Source organism: Physella acuta, unplaced genomic scaffold, assembly GCF_028476545.2.
Source record: "Physella acuta isolate Inbredline_101_S28 unplaced genomic scaffold, ASM2847654v3 ptg001874l, whole genome shotgun sequence".
Taxonomy (NCBI): Eukaryota; Metazoa; Mollusca; class Gastropoda; family Physidae; genus Physella; species Physella acuta.
Genome location: NW_026733380.1, coordinates 154439 through 174476, shown reverse-complemented (window position 1 = coordinate 174476; position 20038 = coordinate 154439).

Sequence of the window (20038 nt, the reverse complement as noted above, 5' to 3'; positions counted from 1 at the left end):
AAATGCATGTATAGATCTACGCGAAAGTATAAGGTTTCAAGTGTGTTGTTGTGGTGTTTTGTCTACTCCGTGTGTAATGTATGTGTAGGTGTGTATGTGGTAATCCGCAGTGGTCTGTAAGGTGTAAGATGAATTTTGTCTGGATTGTGTGTGGATGATTCTACAGATCAAAAGGCTCTGCTAAAACCATTATTGAACATTTGATACTTCGTTTATTTTTTTCCAGTAGAGTAGAGAGCGTCAGATTGCAATCAATTTTTATTACCCCCCCCCCACCCCATACTAACATATCGATTGACCGTACAATAGTTTCCTACTCTATTTACATCCTGGAGCTACTTGTGATATTAACAAAGAAAAATAGAAAGTTAAAAAAACGGCAGGGAAAATAGGGATTAGCCTAATTAATTACTTAAAGAGAGGATTAGAACAGATTCTAAGCTGATTTCTAAACTTTTTGCTATTATATGCACTTTCACTTTTCTTCCTACGCATGAGCCCAATACATCGATATTTCTTCTCCATGAGATTACTTCCCTGTCAAAACTAACTGAGGAAACATTCAACTCCCAAATTATACTACCTTTTAGAATGTAAATATACATCTATATACTACTAAAAGTCAAGTTTGTTTACATGTTTGAATATTTATTTGTTTGTTTGCCTGATTGACTATTGTGATATGTTCCACTCTATCTGGAAAGCTGTAAAATAGTATGCAGGTAGAGAATAATTTTTTAATGCAGACAAACTGTTGATCACAAATTTATTTAAAGACGTTAATTAATTTATTGATTTATTCATAGTTAAATTAACCGTATTTTTTTAAAAATGTTAATACTTTGAATAAACTTTGTGGGGATAGTGACGTCCCTTGATGTGTTTACATTTTTGGTACAATAAAAATGGCGGACTCCATCATTGACTTTGTGGCCCATTCAAAAGTTTCACGCGTTACAAAGCTAATTTTCTGCCGGCTATAACTTAAACAATACGTCCGTTTGCTGTATTTATTACGTTCCAACACTTATATCAATTTTCAACTGTCTTTTTCATTTAGTTTTACGATAAATTTCTCTAGATCTAAAGATCAGCTGTCGAGAATCTAGCCTAGGGCCTAGATTCTAGATCTAAGACTATTCTAAGATCTAGATCTAGATCTAGGTCACTAGACTCAATGTAAATTCTACATCTAGAATCTATTTCGGGCCTTAATTATTTTATATAAATCTTTGTTTAGCTTCAATGATCATCTAATTCGAGAATACATGGGATTTTTTTTATCTAGGTTTTATATCTAGATATAGTAGGATTACTCACTAACTTGGAGGCGTGGTCGGCTGCTAACAACAATATGACGTACGGACCGGACGAATGACTTCCTATCATTTTTAGGCCATGTTTACCACGAGCAAAATGGCGGGTGTTCACATTATTTAAACATGGTATAGGTGGCCAGCAGGGCTAGATAATAAAGATATGCCAGAAAAGCATTTTAAAATTTGCTTTGGAGAATGAAGGCTACATTTTAAAGCCAGTGTCATAAACATTAATATAACTTTTTTTTTTTTTACGTTTTCAATTATTTTTTCTTAAGCCCTATATGTGAATGATAAGGTTGACTATCAGGACCTCGCGGGGCACAGGGCACGTGAAGTAGGGTTCATCTGTTTCTTTGTCCTAAGCAAATGAAGGGATAGTGTGGTCAGAGACATGCTTGGCTGGAATCGTTTTTGTTGTCTGAGACTTGGCGGGACACTGGGCAGGTGAAGTAGAGTTGAGTAGGTCACCTGTGACGTCAATATATGAAGGGATAGTCCGAAATCGTTGTTTTCGGTGTTTTTAAAAGATAAAAAACATATTTTTGAATGTGGGGTCTGTTTTTTGTGACGATAAGTGACACTGCAGTAGCGTCGCGAGGAGGGGGGGGGGGGGGCGGGAGGGAAGGGGAGGCGGGGGAGGTGGAGGGGGGGTGGGGGGGGACATATGTTGGGGCGCCAAAATGGTTTGGAAAAATAAATTGAAAGGTTGAGGGGGGTTCAAATGGAAAGTTTGAGTGGGGGGGGGGGTGCACATCAAAAGTTTGAAGGGGGTGGGGGGGGGGGGTTGAAAATCGAAATCTTGGGGGGGGGGGGGGGGTCAAATCGAAAAGTTTGTCCCCGGGCGCCGGGAAGGGTCGCTATGCCTCTGAGTGACAGACGTGATGTTTTTTGATGGATGACCCCCGAAACCCACAGTTATCCAACGGATGACGGGTATTCTAGTTTTTACTAAACAGGAACTAGTTGTTAAATTAACAAAAATGTTATAAAAATATGGCTACCTGGTTTAATTGATGAATCAAATATATTGCCGACATAAAATATGTCATCCCATCTCGTTGCGTTAGACGCTACAAGCCGATATAAAGCATTTTCAGCCATAGAGAAAAACTTGAATTTAATAGGGAAAGTTCCTGAGCAGTAGCAGGGGAACTTGCTCCATTCAGCGCAATCTTCCGGCTCCCAGCAAACTACGTATAGATCACAGTACTGAAAAATAGACATTGATACTTCAGTAGCAGTTGATGAATCCTGTATGATAAGTAGATGCATGTCCATACCACAGTGTGAAATTCAATAACACTTTTTAAAGGACAGAAAGTAGAGGCACACAAAAAATATATATTTGTTTTTAATTTTGTAAAATAAATTTGAAATGCACATATTGAAATTAGGAACTAGAAGCGAATAACAGAATGGGAAATAATATACCTCACCATCACCGCATGAAACCACGAACCACACACCGTACCAAGCTATTGTATTAAACAATGCTTTTAAAATTGAACAATTGTTGTATAACATTAAATTACATAAGTTAAAAGGGCCCTCACGATGAGTTTCCGAGTTGTTTTTTTTTTCTTATTTGTTTATCCTTAAAAAAACTCCCACAAGGATAGCGTTTTAAAGAAACAACGTCTAATGATAATGTTAAGTAGAATACTTTACAGTATTTAAGATTTAAACCACGCCAGACGGTAGAAAAAGTCATGTTTGATTAACGGTTTTTCCTTATTATAACAAACGCTTAGTCTTACACGTTAAAGTTCAAGTTTACAAGTTAAAGGGTCTTACACTAAGTTTATATTTAAAAGCAATATAGCAAACCACTATTTTCCTTTTAGTTATTCAAATAATATTTTATTTTTATATATTTTATTCAAACTCATTAGTTCATAAAAAATTGAATTAAGTCACATTTTATGTTACAGTGTATTGTCATTGAGTCTTCAACTACTTAAAAAGTTTGAAACAAAACGGTCCGGAAAATGTAATCGTTTTGAGAAATCGGAAGTACCGTAAACTAACTCTTTCCTTACTAGTAATCACTTGGAATTTGAAAAAAAATCAAAATAATAAGATCTTGTACATTTGTATAAAATTTCTTTCACCTAATGGAAGCAATTATGAAAAATCTCGAAATGGTGTAGGCCAATATATTTTTTTTTAAATCAAGTGCGATTTTTAAAAAGTAAATCTTATTATAAAACTGTTTAATTTTTGAAGGACTTTACCCAAGATTGAATACATTTGATTTTAGGTTATTTTCGGCAACTAAACAGACATTTTTAAATTAAAAAAAAAATAAATAAATAAAAACTGTCAACATTTCATACAATTTCTGCGCAAGATTTCAAATATATCCTCTACACTTCGTATCAGACTTGAGTGAAGACGAAGTACTTTCATGTAAACTAACCGGTATCCAAGGCGAAGAGCCATTAATGCAGCCGTCCCACCTTGGGCAAAATCGAATACCTAATCTCTGTCTGCATTCGATGGGATCCATAATCTGTTCATGGACTTCAATATACCCTTCTATTTTTCCGGTGTAGCGGCAACTATAGTTAACACAGTCTTTCTCATATCCTGTGATTTCCATAGGATATTTTTTATAGCAGTTTAACATATCTGTAGGGAAAAATAATATTTTTAGTTTAAGTTAAAATAACAACGTCATCTTGGTTTCAAAACAGGAAATAAACATGTTAATCCTATAAAACTTTAAGCAGTTTTTCCGTTGTCTTGTACGCTCCTTTGCCTGCACACTTGAATACATTTGTAGGGGATAAATTACCCAGCTTGGTGATGGTGCTGGGGCGTAACATAGATGTACGGTGGAGCTGAGTCGGAGCTGGGGGTGTGGGGGAAGGAGCGCTCCGCGCGCCAAAAATAGAGGCACCAAAAGTGGTAGAAAAAAAAATTAAAAGCTTATTTTAAGCTGAAGTTTTGAATCATAACATTCAAAGTTAAGAAATCAAACGGCTACAAATATTTATATACTGATTTAACTGCTTTTTACCTTGACTATGTAAAATTAAAATAGAACCCCTAAAGAAACAGCGACCGGCAAATACCACTTTCTGACATTTTAGCACTTAGAAAAGAATCAATTAGTATAGAAGAGTATTGTGTAACAGTAAAAAAAGAAATAGATGAGGGGGGAGCGTTTTTTGCCAAGGTATAAAGGAAGGATTTACACAAAATTGGTGAGTAGATAAATAGATAAATCGTTCAACAATTAGAATAAAATTCAATTGTTTCAAATTATAAGATTGTATAACAGTAAAATAAAACCAGTCAGTATAGTTAAACTTGTTAAAAATAGACAGAATTTTTTATAGTGTAAGTAAAAATGTTCGCCACAATTACTTTTAAAATCTTTTAAGTCTTAGAACCGAAGGTGTCGAAAGAAAAATAAAGAATTTACAACTTTAAAAAAAAATATTACTACGTTAAAGCCCATGGCCCTCATCTGTAGATATAAACACAACCCTAGTCACCAATAGTCCTACCCAATTTGTTTAACGAATCGGCCTGTTGGCTAAAACATTTTTTATTGCAAGATTTCAATATACAGAAAATTTTAATATTAAAAAAAACCCACTTGCGTACCTGGTAAGTAAACCATACAAATGAGAAGTGTTGAAAGCACCAGAACTTTATCCATCTGTGCTTCAGTCTTGCTTGTAGCTTTAACAAATAATTAGGTTCGAGAGGGGAGCATTACAAGCCATAGACTACAATTAAACATACCACAAAAAAAAACAACCAAGAAATAATCTAGCTTTGCTGTATGTCTTTTTGTTGTCAAAATGTGTCGTCCCAAAATATGTCCGTTAAGTACGTGTAGGCCTACGTGTCGGAAAAACCAAAACCTGAAATGCAAAATTTTGCGCACCTACAAGTTGACTTTTGTATAGGCTGTGCGTTTGTTGATAGTTATAAATGATGCAGAAAAATAATTGAATGATAAAAGCAAATAGCAAAAAACTATTTGTACGAGTACTCTTTATTTTTAACCGCGATCTTCTAAATTTCTACAACTCATATAATCGAAGCTACCAACAGCTCCTTTTACAATGAGAAAAATCATATAATCGGGCCTACATTAATAAGTTGTTTTTTCACAATATCTCCTAAAATATACAAATATTGTGAACATATCATTAAGTACAACCAATTAAAGTAGATTGGGCTAATATTGGCTTATCCTGAACTACTACTAAGATATTGTTATTAAAAAAAAACATTTCTAAAAATAGCTTTTAAATGCGCTGAAATAAGTTAATAAATTAATCAGTTAATTTTATCAGTTAATTTAAAAGTTTGTTATTAAAGAAAAAAATATATTTGTTGCATTAGTTAAATAATTTTAGAGCATTTGAAAAATACTATTTCTTCTTAATTCTAAATAATGCCCTGGATATTGGAGGGGAGGGAGGATCAACATTGTAAAATGTTTTACTTGAAAATTGTGATCCTGTACACGTCTTTTATTTTACAGTGTGACCATGACAGTCTCGCAAAAAAAAAAGATAAATAAAAGAAAAAAAAAATACCCATTAAATGAAAGTTGTTTGTTATACTGTCAGGATAATTAACCCTGTAGGACAATGAAATTTGTTTATTTCGGTTGTTGCCCTTTAATCGATTTCGGTCGTCCTCCTTTAGTGACACGCAGTGTTAAAATTGTTTTTGCGAACTTGATATTGGTTCCATAAGTCATGCAAACTTTGCTGTCTAGAAAATTTGCAAAATAGATAAAAGCCGTTCAACAATAATTAAGTTTGGAAAATACACAAGATTCATTACATAATTCAGTGTTATTTTTTTTTCTTGAAAGGAAAAGATAACCCTTTAGAGTCAACACATTTTAAGTCAATCGCAATTACTTCCCTTTGACAATTTTACTCTAAGCTACAAGTTTTTAAACATTTTAGAATCTGATCGCCGCGTACAAATATTTTTGTTTTAAGACTAAGTCAGCCTAAAAAATGAATTACATTTACATGTATTATGCTAACTTTTTAATATGTGAAATAGGTTGAATTTTATATCGAGATTTAGAAAGTGTTTAGAAATAAATATTTGAAACGAATATAATTGAAATGAACACCAGTGGTCGTCACTATTGTGTTGACATTTTGGGGGGTCGACCTAGTAGTCATACACAGCTTATTGATTGATATGTTGTTGATTTTTCTTTTCATGTTTTTTTGTGTGGTTTTTTTATGTTTATAAGGTAAATTTGACCTTCCCCAGTAATTTCTGATTGATTACAAAATGCCTTAAAAAAATAATAGGATAGTAAGGTAAAACAGAAAAGAGTGGATTCACATTCTACCACCTACACATTTCTCCGGCTAATCATACACCCTTACAGTAGTTAAAACCACCCACCCCACACATCAACACTACAGAATTCCGAACCACCCACCCCACAAATCACCCTTACAGTAGTCCGAACCACACACCCCACACATCACCCTTACAGTAGTCCGAACCACACACCCCACACATCACCATTACAGTAGTCCGAACCACCCACCCCACACATCACCATTACAGTAGTCCGAACCACCTACAGCACACATCACCCTTACAGTAGTCACAACCACCCATCCCACACATCACCATTACAGTAGTCCGAACCACACACCCCACACATCACCCTTACAGTAGTCCGAACCAACCACACCACACATCACCATTACAGTAGTCCGAACCACCCACCCCACACATCACCATTACAGTAGTCCGAACCACCCACCCCACATATCACCATTACAGTAGTCCGAACCACCCACCGCACACATCACCATTACAGTAGTCCGAACCACCCACCGCACACATCACCATTACAGTAGTCCGAACCACCCACAGCACACATCACCCTTACAGTAGTCCGAACCACCCACCCCACACATCACCATTACAGTAGTCACAACCACCCACCCCACAAATAACCCTTACAGTAGTCCGAACCACCCACCCCACACATCACATTCAAAGTAGTCCGAACCACCCACAGCACACATCACCCTTACAGTAGTCCGAACCACCCACCCCACACATCACCATTACAGTAGTCCGAACCACCCACCGCACACATCAACACTATAGTAGTCCGAACCACCCACCGCACACATCACCCTTACAGTAGTCCGAACCAACCACACCACACATCAGTAGTCCGAACCACCCACCCGACACATTACATTTAAAGTAGTCACAACCACCCACCACACACATCAACACTACAGTAGTCCGAACCACCCACCGCACACATCACCCTTACAGTAGTCCGAACCAACCACACCACACATCAGTAGTCCGAACCACCCACCCGACACATTACATTTAAAGTAGTCACAACCACCCACCGCACACATCACCATTACAGTAGTCACAACCACCCACCCACCCCACAAATCACATTTAAAGTAGTCACAACCACCCACCCCACAAATCACATTTAAAGTAGTCACCACCACCCACCCCACACCTCACCCTTACAATAGTCCGAAACCAAAGGCCTATTCGATCACATTATTTTTAAACCAACAGTTCACCCCCACCCTCCCTATTTCTCGGTACACGCTCACCCTTACACCTTGTTTCATCTACACACCCAGATAATCAAGTCCTGTATAAAACGAACTCTCCTCACCACCCCCCCCCCCAGGTCTCGTTTAATACAATTCCTGTCAAACTAAACTTCCACGACAAAATTCAACTTTCTCCCTCTCCCCACCCCCTTCCTTTAAAGCAATCTCACAGGCAATAAAACTAAGCATAAATGGTCAGACGCGCACCTCAGCCCACCCGAACAAGGCTGATTCACCAGACACCTTTGACGTGGTGATCACCGTTAAAACAATTTGTTACCCGACCCAGGAGAGCCCATTGTTTCCCCAGGTAAGGGCACCAGCCGAAGAAAGTGCGAGTGTGGAATTGTAAACCACGTCTCGCCCCACCCTCGTCAGCGAAGGTTCCGGTACCTCCCCTCTGTACCTGCACCCTGTGACTGGTGGAGACACGAGTTATCTCCCGTCCAGCTCTACCTTGTGGCCTTAAGACCATCTGTTGTGATATGCGTGACAGCGATAGGGTGGAACTTGAAATAAACCCACAGCTCCAGGGAGGAACTTGCAAGAAACCCTCTCAAATTAATAACTGGTGAGTACAAACTATCCAAATCTTGTTTTTATTATATTTAAATAAGTTAAGTAATTAAAAAAAAAATTAAGATGTGTCATTTTATTAATTAGCCAATCTCCCCTATAACAAATTGTAATACTCAATCGTCTATCCCTCGTTTTGACATTAAACTGCCCGTATCGCAAGACTTTTATAGAAATAATGGGCATCAGTGAAGGGTAATTCTATGGTGGTCATTGATATCCCTTTAACAAATGCGGTCATATTTGTATAATATTTTAAATTTATTTAGTATAGTTTAGGGGCATCTTTTAGAGTACTTTTGCCAGATAATTCATATACACTATATGGGCATCTTTAAAGTAAAATGCCCATATTTGTTACATATTTGTTTACAAACGTAATGTAATTATATCCATATTTATTTTTATACACCTTAGGGGCATTTTTAAAGTAATTATTCGTGTATTATTTAAATTATATGTTACGGGGATCCAGTAATATGCCCACTTCACTTTAAAATACATTTTAAAGGTATCCATATAGTAAGTATGCCCATCTTTATTTTGTATACTGTAACGGCATTTTAAAAGTAGTTATGCTTATATTCATATAATTCATTCAAAGGGCCTCCAACAGTACTTATACCCATCATCATTGTGTCTAACGTATGGGGGCCTCTCTAAAGCTTTTATGTACATATTTACTATAATACATTTTAAGGGCATCAAACGGGTAATTATTCCCGTAATATTAATACACATTTTTGGTGCATCTTTGGTGAAATATATGGCCATTTGTAGTGTAATAATGTTCATACTGTTTGTGTTAATTTGTAGGGGCACCCTTTAGAATGTATTCATTTTTATGCATTATATGAGCATACTTAAGAATAAGAAAGCACATACTGTTTTAATACACTGTAAAGACACCCTCAAAAATAAACTTTAACATATTATTTGTGATACATTGCAGTAATATCGTTCAGAATAATTGTACCCATGTTAATTTTTATGAATAGTAGGTGAATGCTCTGAAAAGTGTTAAAATACTGTAATTCTTAGTAGAGCTATCTCAGTTTGGGGCACCTAGAGACCCAGTTGTATTTCAACTAAGAAGGCGTTACCTGGGTGTTAAATTTGGGAAAACACATCCAAGTTGTAAGGAGGGTCTGACAAAGCAAAATGGATGGTTAGACACCGACCGATGTAGAAGTGGTTTTTTTTAATTTTGAAAGGTATGGTAGGACTGGCAGCTTAAGTCAACCAAGGTTCACTTCTGGTATATTCAAGGTTCAAATTTTTTTAGATTACCTAGCATCACATCACAAAATCATTGATCTTTTGTCCGAGTGGTTTAGAAATTTTAAAAATGTGAAGCATCTATAGTTCAAGGCACTCTCTGAACTTATATTAACTTAAATGCACTGTAGGAATTCCCAAAATAAAGGTGTGACCGCTGTCCCGCACGGTAATACAATACCAAACGAGACTCTATTGTAGGGCATGGCATATAACCCCCCTCCCCCTATACACACACAATAGATATGACCCCTTGCTTCGAAGTGTCACCCATTAAAATCTTTTGAGTTGTTAAAAAACTTTTCTATTTCTATTAACTTTAATATTTAATAAAGCTTTATATATATAGGCCTACACATACAAACACCCACACACACACACACACATATATATATATATATATATATATATATATATATATATATATATATATATATATATATATATATATATGTATATGTATATATTTATATATTGGGGCATCTTCATCTCGAGTTGGCCCCAGACATCCACATAGGTATGCGCGCAATTGAATTAGCTCAGATCTTAGCTGGTTTCTATTTTTAAAACATGTTTTGAAATTCAAGGATGTTTTCTTTTTAATGTAAACAAATGCTAAAATATTTTATTGGAAGAAAACATCAACAGTTTTAAAAATCATCCATTTCAACATGTAGTTCAAGAGTATTGAAATTATAATTCTAACACTTTTATTTTAAATGCATAAATGATGTCATGTACATGAAGTTAGAAAATTCGTTATTCGTAATGTAAGTTCCCATCCAGACATGACGGTCTATGTGGCACGTGAAGTAGAGTTCACCTGTTTCCGTGACCTCGGCATTTAAATGGATAGTGTGGTCAGCACTTTGATCAGCCACCCTTACTATCCATAACATGGACTCAGGGTCGGACTACTGACTTGAACCCGGATTCGAGACTTACGGGTTAGCAGTCCAGCTCTCTACCGCTAGGCCACTCCGTCTCTATTTGTAGCAATCTCTTAAAATAGATTTTAGGACGTTAAAAAATACTGAAACTGACAATCTGACAGTTTATTTTGCCTTATACAATAATTTGTGATCTATGTTTTCAACCATCACAGTGGTCGAGCTACATTACCACCTCGGCCAACCCCACATGTAATAAAATGTTCATCTAAACCCTCAACGCAACACGTAGTAAATTATTTAGTAACAAAACATCTTACATTCTCAACCTTCAACCCAGCCTGTAATAAAATTGTTTATTTATTACACATCTTTCTATTTGTACCCAATCCAAACCTGTAATAAAAAATTTAATAATCCATATCTTTCCTCTTTTTTTCGCCATCCCAAACTGTAATAAAATGTTTTGTATCCCAATTCATTCCCTCCCACTCACAACAAAATCAATAATAAAATATTCAGTATCAAAATATCTCCCCATCTCAACCCCCACCCAAATTTGTTATCAAATATTCATTATTCCACATTTTAAAATCTCCAAGCCCCACCCCAACTTGTAATAATATGTTCAGTATTCCACATTTTTAAATCTCCAAGCCCCACCCCAACTTGTAATAATATGTTCAGTATTCCACATTTTAAAATCTCCAAGCCCCACCCCAACTTGTAATAATATGTTCAGTATTCCACATTTTAAAATCTCCAAGCCCCACCCCAACTTGTAATAATATGTTCAGTATTCCACATTTTGAAATCTCCAAGCCCCACCCCAACTTGTAATAATATGTTCATAGTAAAAGTATTCAGAAGGCTTTAGATCTTAAATTGTTAAAAATAGAAAAAAAACGGAGCATATCCCCTAAGGGTTTGGCTACAGAAATAATTATTTTCAACTACGTTATTTAAAAAAATTATTTGTGTATATCTAAGTTAAGTAATTTAAGGGAAATATGTGCATGAACTATAGACTCTTTGAACTGTTTAAAAATCAACTTTTGTGGACGCGTGTGAACTGGTGGAGAAGTTTACATGATGAATTTAATATCAAATTATTTACATTTGAAGAAAAAACACAAAACTCGTATATGCATACTATAAATACAACTGAGAATATACATTAGCATATCACAAATACAAATGAGGCTACACATAAGCCTACCACAAATACAGCTGAGGTTACACATAGCATATCACAAATACAGCTATTACTTATCAGCATACCACAAATACAGTTGAGGCATCAGCATACCACAAATACATCTGTTACACATCATCATACCACAAATACAACCGAGGTTATACATGTGAAGCCCATCCCACTATTTAACACGCGTCCACCAAAGTCTATTTTAAGAACTCATAAGGGCATGTCAGCTAAAACCTCTATTTTTTTTCTTCTTTATTGGTTGCTTACAGCAAAGATACTAAATTTATAAACTTGTATTGCATGAATTAATTACTTGCCGTGCTACGTCGTTTTAAAATGTTAAAAATGTTTTTAAAAACTGTTAATACTCCCCTACCTTACTAGCCCCTCCTTTACCACAATGTTCCTTTAAACACTCTTTAAATGGCTTTCGTATTGAATAGTTACATATGGAATTATAGGCTATGATAATATAATTGTTATTGTTATTCAAAGTGCAATATCAAAGCGTTAAGAAAACTTGTTTTTTTTTTTATTTTACCATTTTAAATGAGATCTAGATGATAAACACTTCTGTTCTAAGATTTATTTTTCGTAAAATAAAATGTAATGAAGTTGTAACAATTTTACACCCCTCTACTTAATCGTATATAGAATATAAAAGATGTATTGTAATCGTGCAAAAACTCTTAACATTGTTTGGCTATAGAAAAACCTTGACAAAACAAAATCGTATATTAGGTCATCATATTGGACGTCCTCTGAAATTCTAAATTATAGGTAACCTTCCCCCCCCTTCCCAAAATAAGGACTTCCACACAAATTTAGTAGACCCTTCAAAATATCTAATACATTAACATGTTATGTGTACCTTGTTACATTATTATTGCTAATATAATATGGGATTTAATATCTTCAGTAACATCTATTATTAGACCGAAACAATAATATTAAAAGTTAATCGTTGAAAATAAATAAGCATATTTTAAACAACAGTATAAATTAGGACCTTTGAGATAAGCTCTTGCTTTACTTAAATATTTCTGTCAATACCAAGCAAAAACTGCTAAAAATATTTAGCATTTGATTTTGTAGTTAATAGTATTTTTTTCTTCATCAAATTATTAACAATTTTAAAAAATTTAAGATGCTGTAGACCGAACATTTTAATGTCATTTGTGGCTATCTAGCTATTAAAGACTATATGGGGTCGGGTAAATTCAGCGAATCAACGCGACGTCATTACATTACTTTTACTCAACTTTACGTTACACGTGTTTCCATAACAAACCACACCTCACCTTCTGTCGTGTTCGCGCTGACCGTGAGCACTACACATCTGACCAAGCGAGCACATTTACACGCGCTGTTATTCAAATATCTAACTGTAACGTGGTTATTTCAACGTTTTTTACTTGAAAAAATATCTAGAATGTATACGTAAATTAACGATGAAGAGTATGATTTAGTTACACGATCGGAGTCTAAATCTAATTGTTTTTAAACTTATTCTGTTTGAAATTGTTTGAAATGTTTAAACAATTAACTTGACATAACTTGAAATGTTTTGGATAATTGCCGCGGTCACTGTCACTACCCATTCGCGATCGTAAAATAACAATCTCCGCTTTTTTTCTTACGAGTGCGGTATACAGTTACATTTTTTATAAAATTTATTTACCTGTTGTCCTGGAAATAATCAACACCACAACTGCTGAATTAATGTATAAAATACATTTTATGTACAGTTTCTTAAATTAAATTAATTTAAATTTTTTTTTTTTAAATATAAATATTTTGTTGATAAATGCAACATGTGGACATCCACAGCGACACAAACACCTAATCCCGCCCAGTCTATACGAGTCAAAAAAGTCGATTTTTTTATGGACACTAAGCCACACTGTTCTCTAGGTCCCCCCTCACAACATTGTTCTCTAGGTCCTCCCTCACAACATTGTTCTCTAATTCCTCCCTCACAACACTTTTCTCTAGTTCCTTCCTCACAACATTGTTCTCTAATTCCTCCCTCACAACACTGTTCTCCAGTTCCTCCCTCACAACACTTTTCTCTAGTTCCTTCCTCACAACACTTTTCTCTAGTTCCTCCCTCACAACATTGTTCTCCAGTTACTCCCTCACAACACTTTTCTCTAGTTTCTCCCTCACAACATTGTTCTCTAGTTCCTCCCTCACAACACTTTTCTCTAGTTCCTTCCTCACAACACTTTTCTCTAGTTCCTTCCTCACAACATTGTTCTCCAGTTACTCCCTCACAACATAGTTCTCTAGTTCCTCCCTCACAACATTGTTCTCTAGTTCCTCCCTCACACCACTTTTCTCTAGTTTCTCCCTCACAACACTTTTCTCTAGTTTCTCCCTCACAACATTGTTCTCTAGTTCCTCCCTCACAACACTTTTCTCTAGTTCCTTCCTCACAACACTTTTCTCTAGTTCCTTCCTCACAACATTGTTCTCCAGTTACTCCCTCACAACATAGTTCTCTAGTTCCTCCCTCACAACATTGTTCTCTAGTTCCTCCCTCACAACACTTTTCTCTAGTTTCTCCCTCACAACACTTTTCTCTAGTTTCTCCCTCACAACATTGTTCTCTAGTTCCTCCCTCACAACACTTTGCTCTAGTTCCTTCCTCACAACATTGTTCTCTAGTTCCTCCCTCACAACACTTTGCTCTAGTTCCTTCCTCACAACACTTTTCTCTAGTTCCTTCCTCACAACATTGTTCTCCAGTTACTCCCTCACAACATAGTTCTCTAGTTCCTCCCTCACAACATTGTTCTCTAGTTTCTCCCTCACAACACTGTTCATTAATTCCTCCCTTAAAACACTTTTCACCCGATCCTCGTTTGAAACACCCCAAAACACTACTTTACTGATCTAAAACTTCTCACCCAAACACTAAGGTTTCTGTTTAAAAATCCTATTTTCCTTTATTCCCTTGCACCAGTTTGTTTCCTCTACTCATATGGTAACATTACAGTAACATACTAGTCTATAACTTCCTTTACTTAGACAACTACATAATTGAGTCCCTGTACATGTCTCAGTGGTTTTTTAGGCATCTATCTGTAAAATGGTAAGTCAGTGATACATCCTCCCCCTCCCCCTTCCAAACGAAATGAAAAAGAAAAGAAAAATATATTTTAACCACCGACGCCCCCCCCCCCTCCCCCCCCGCCCAAAGCTATTTGGAATTTTAAATGACCCTATCTACCCCCTACACACACAACGAAAGTTTTAAGTGCCCCCTCACTCTTAAAACCTCAATGCCTTTTTAGGCCTCTACACTTTCGATTTTTGCACACAGCTCCTACTTAATGTCTGCGTTAAAAAATAAAAGCTACTTCCAATTTTTTTTCTCTGTTAAAATAGCACGAGGAGACCTCCCTTTGTTCTAGCATATTGTCTTTCAGGTCAGTGTGATCTGGGCAATGAAATGCATTGACACACTGGGTATAAAAAATGTATAAAGTCTTATTTATTTCTCGTCTTTTATCATGTCAATCCTCTGTGATTCAACGAGACCATATAAGGATCTCTTGTAGACTTCTCGTGACATGCTTTATTTCTATAAATTTATTGTTATGTTAACGTTAGGGAGGAAGAATAATAACATGACGTCAACATAAAGGCGAAAGAATCATGAAACGCCGTGCATTAAAGTTTAGAAGAAAAAAAATCGTTAGGAGGACAATTGACGTCTCCAAAACAAAGTCAATTTAATGTGAGATCGCATAAATTTAGAATAGGCGGAGACAGGTAATCAAAGTCCAGCAGAAAACAGGCAGTGGGACGAGGCTATTGTGAAACACAAAGCATTGTATACATGGTGCCAGTGAATTTTTTATACAGTGTACTTGTATAACATTTCATACGTGATTCCTGTACACCTATGTATACAATATACCTATTTACAATTTAAACATAATTTATACATAGAATATGGTTCAGGAAGTCTCAGATTTTAATTAAATTCCCACAGCTCTTTACCTGATCGAAAAGGTTCCCTAGAATCTCAGTTCTGTTTAGCCACTCATGAAATATGGTTGCTGTGTTTGTTAGTTCTACTTGCTGTCAAAGGCTCTGTCCAATGGGATGGGGGGGGGGGGCATTTGTGACAGAGCTGTGTCATCATTGTGTTACGCCGAGGTGTTATCATTTGTGACAGAGCTGTGTCACCATTGTGCTTAGCTGAAGGTGTCATCATTAGTGACAGAGCTAAGCTCAAATTGCCATCGTTTGTAAAAGAGTTATGGGTCAACATTGTGTCAAGCTGAGACAGTAGATCAGCGATGAAATACAAAGTTCAGTGTCCCCACTACATCCCCAACACTCCAATACTTCCCCACCTCTCCACTACTTCCCCAAACCCTCCACCACTAACCCGATTCTCCACTACTTCCCCAACCCCCCACTACTTCCCCAACCCCCCCCCCCCCACTACTTCCCCAACCCCCCACTACTTCCCCAAACCCTCCACCACTAACCCGATTCTCCACTACTTCCCCAACCCCCCACTACTTCCCCAACCCCCCACTACTTCCCCAACCCACCACTACTTTCAGAACCCCCACCCCCCCAATACTTCCCCAACCCACCACTACTTTCAGAACCCCCACCCCCCCAATACTTCCCCAACCCACCACTACTTTCAGAACCCCCACCCCCCCAATACTTCCCCAACCCACCACTACTTTCAGAACTCCCACCCCCCCAATACTTCCCCAACCCACCACTACTTTCAGAACCCCCACCCCCCCAATACTTCCCCAACCCACCACTACTTCCCCAACCCCCCACTACTTCCCCAAACCCTCCACCACTAACCCGATTCTCCACTACTTCCCCAACCCACCACTACTTCCCCAACCCACCACTACTTCCCCAACCCACCACTACTTCCCCAACCCACCACTACTTCCCCAACCCACCACTACTTCCCCAATCCCTCCACTACTTCCCCAACCCCACCACTACTTCCCCGCCTCTCCACTACTTCCCCACCCCTCCACTACTTCCCCGCCTCTCCACTACTTCCCCACCCCTCCACTACTTCCCCACCCCTCCACTACTTCCACACCCCTTCACTACTTCCCTTCCTTGCCCGACCCTCCACTACTTCCCCGACCCTCCAATCTCCACCTTTCCCTCCACTACTACCACAATTATCCACTACTTCCCCAACCCACCACTACTTCCCCAACCCCCCCCCCTACTTCCCCAACCCCCCCCCCCCCAACTACTTCCCCAATCCTTCCACTACTTCCCCAACTCTCCACTACTTCCCCAATCCCTCCACTACTTCCCCAACTCTCCACTACTTCCCCAACCCACCACTACTTTTCCAACCCCCCCCCCAATACTTCCCAAATCTCAACTACTTCCCCAACCGCTCCACTACTCCCCCAACCCTCCACTACTTCCACATCCCCCCATTACTTCCCCAACCCCCCACTTCCTTGCCCGACCCTCCACTACTTCCCCGACACTCCAATCTCCAGCCCTCCCACACTACTTCCCCACCCCTCCACTACTTCCCCACCTTTCCATAACTTCCCCCTAACCCTCCACTACTTACCTCCTCCACTTCCTTGCCCGACCCTCTACTACTTCCCCTCTCCACTACTTCTCAAACTCTCAACTACTTCCCCAGCCATCCACTATATCCCCAACCCTCCACTACTTTCCTAACCCCTCCACTACTTCTCCAACCCCTCCACTACTTCCACACCCCTCAACAACTCGCCCATCCAACTACTACTTCCCAGCCCCTCCATTACTTCCCCACCTATCAATTATTTTCCCGACCCTTTCTCTACCAAATCAACTCTCTACCACTTGTTAACTTACATTACTCCCTCCTCCCGCCACTCTTTAGCCACTAACTTTCCTCACACCAATTCCTTCTTCAACCATTTCACAGACTAAAATAAATAACCCCTGACGATTCGCTCTACTCTCCTAACAATCACCCGCCCCTCTCTGCTCAAAAAGTTCAGCATTTAACCAGACTACTCGTTTCCCCTTCTCCCACTTCAAAGAAACAGAGCTCCGCCCACACCCCCCCCCTCTCCCCCGCACACACAGGTTAGTTGGATGTTATACAATCGCCTCTGTGAAGATCTATTTAAGATTTCTGTGTAAAAGTTTGTCTACGACTACACAATTTTGCTTGCGAATATACCAGACCGTTGGTCGTTATAAAAGTTAGGATTAAGATGTAAAAATAAGTCTTAGTGTATAATCTTACCATTTGGTTTGTGAAAATACGCCTGACTATAAAAATAAAGATTTTAATGTCTATAAGAGCTATACAATTCGTTTTGTGAAAATAGCAGACGGTGAGTATAAAAGTTAGGATTAAGATGTAATAGTTAGTCTGCGACTCCATAAATTACGCTGTGATAATTCTGTGAATATTAAAAATTAGTAGTAATTCAAAATTAGCCGAAACATTTACACTGGTTTATAAAATAAAATGTGGTCTCGTTGCGCCCACTCACTGTGGTCGGACCCCACATTAGATACGGCATTGATGAACAACTGATTTAAAAAGTAGAAAGTTAGTAGGGGTCCTTAACAGACACTTTTCAGTTAAAAACAAGACGCATTTTTTTTTGTTTTAAAGAGGTCATAACTTTCTTAGAAATAGGGCTTGTAAGTCTGCGGTCTCGAAATCTACTGGCTGCATAGTACGAGAACGAGAAGTAGTGATCTACGTACAGGCCCTATTGACATATGGCATTAAATTTTATGTTTCTTTTCTGATGAAAGCAAACTCTACCAGAGAGAATTGTTAAATTGTGATTCATTGTTTTATTGTATATACCTATTAGTGTTTTTTTTGTAAAATTCATTTTCTTCTTTCAGTTAACTTTCGCGTCATGAGCGGCATTATGGCACTTCTGTCACCTCAGCTTAGGATGCTAACTTTGACAAGTTTGGCAATTATCATCCTGTCTTCAACTTTAAACATAGGTATGTACATTTTATGTTTTTATTTTAATTTTTTTACTTCTTATATCCACGAGTACATGCTGTTGAAATGTTACACACACAGGGCGGATAGTGCTGTGCTATCCATGGTGTTATCGGCTGTTTTGTGTGTACGTATATGGTTTTAAAACGAACTTGGCAGTTTTTAATGCAAGTTCAGTAACCGCACCAGAATCCAATTCTTGATCAGTCTAATATTTCAGTTATCTTCCTTCTATCTATTAAACAAAAGATGAGCCATGGCTGCTTTAGTTTTAGCATGTTTCACCAGATTGTGTAAGAGTCAGTAAGAGATTCACTTTATTTTCAGGTATAAAAGCTTCCAGCCTTCAAGAAATTGAACATGTAAGTTCTTTTATCTAAACATTAATTTTTATTCCTTAAAAAGTGTTTTTATGGTGCTTATCAATTAAAAGTTTGGTCAGATCAGGGCATGTAATGTTTACTGGGAAAGGTTGCTGTGTTTTAAAAAATGTAAATCCGTATTTCATGATTATCGCTTTGTAACCTAAATTTAAATGTTGACATTAGTATTAATCTTTTTTAGTTATTGGAAATATTATATATGCTTAAATATTTTCCAGTGCAATGAAAAAATATTTTTGGAAATGCCACATGTAAAATTTTCTGTTTAAAATTTAATAATCTTGAGATGCCCACAACAGTTTAGGGCAGAAAAAAAATTCTTCTATTTATTTTATTTTATTTGTTTTGTTTAACATGAAAACATGTTACTTGATTACGTTTCCCACTTCAACTTTTGTAATTGTATGTTTCCTCAAGGTTTTGAATGTTTCACTTAGCACTACTCGCGTTTTCTCTAGTTATTAAAATATTCCCTTTATCACAACAATAAACATTTTTTTTTTTTTTTTGTGGTTACTTGAATAACTTTTCATTCTTTTCAAAGTGTCCTTTCGGACCTTACGGTCTACATGGCAGGTAAAGCAGAGTTCAACTGTTTCTGTGACCTTGGCATACAAGGGGATGGTGTGGTCATAATGCCCAGCCGCCTTTACTTTCCCTAACCTAAGTCAGGTATCCATCAAATTTGGATGGACTAAGAGACGTGCTTTTGATCTAGCCAGGGACCCGAACTCGAGACTTTCGGGTTTGTAGACAAACGCTCTACTATTC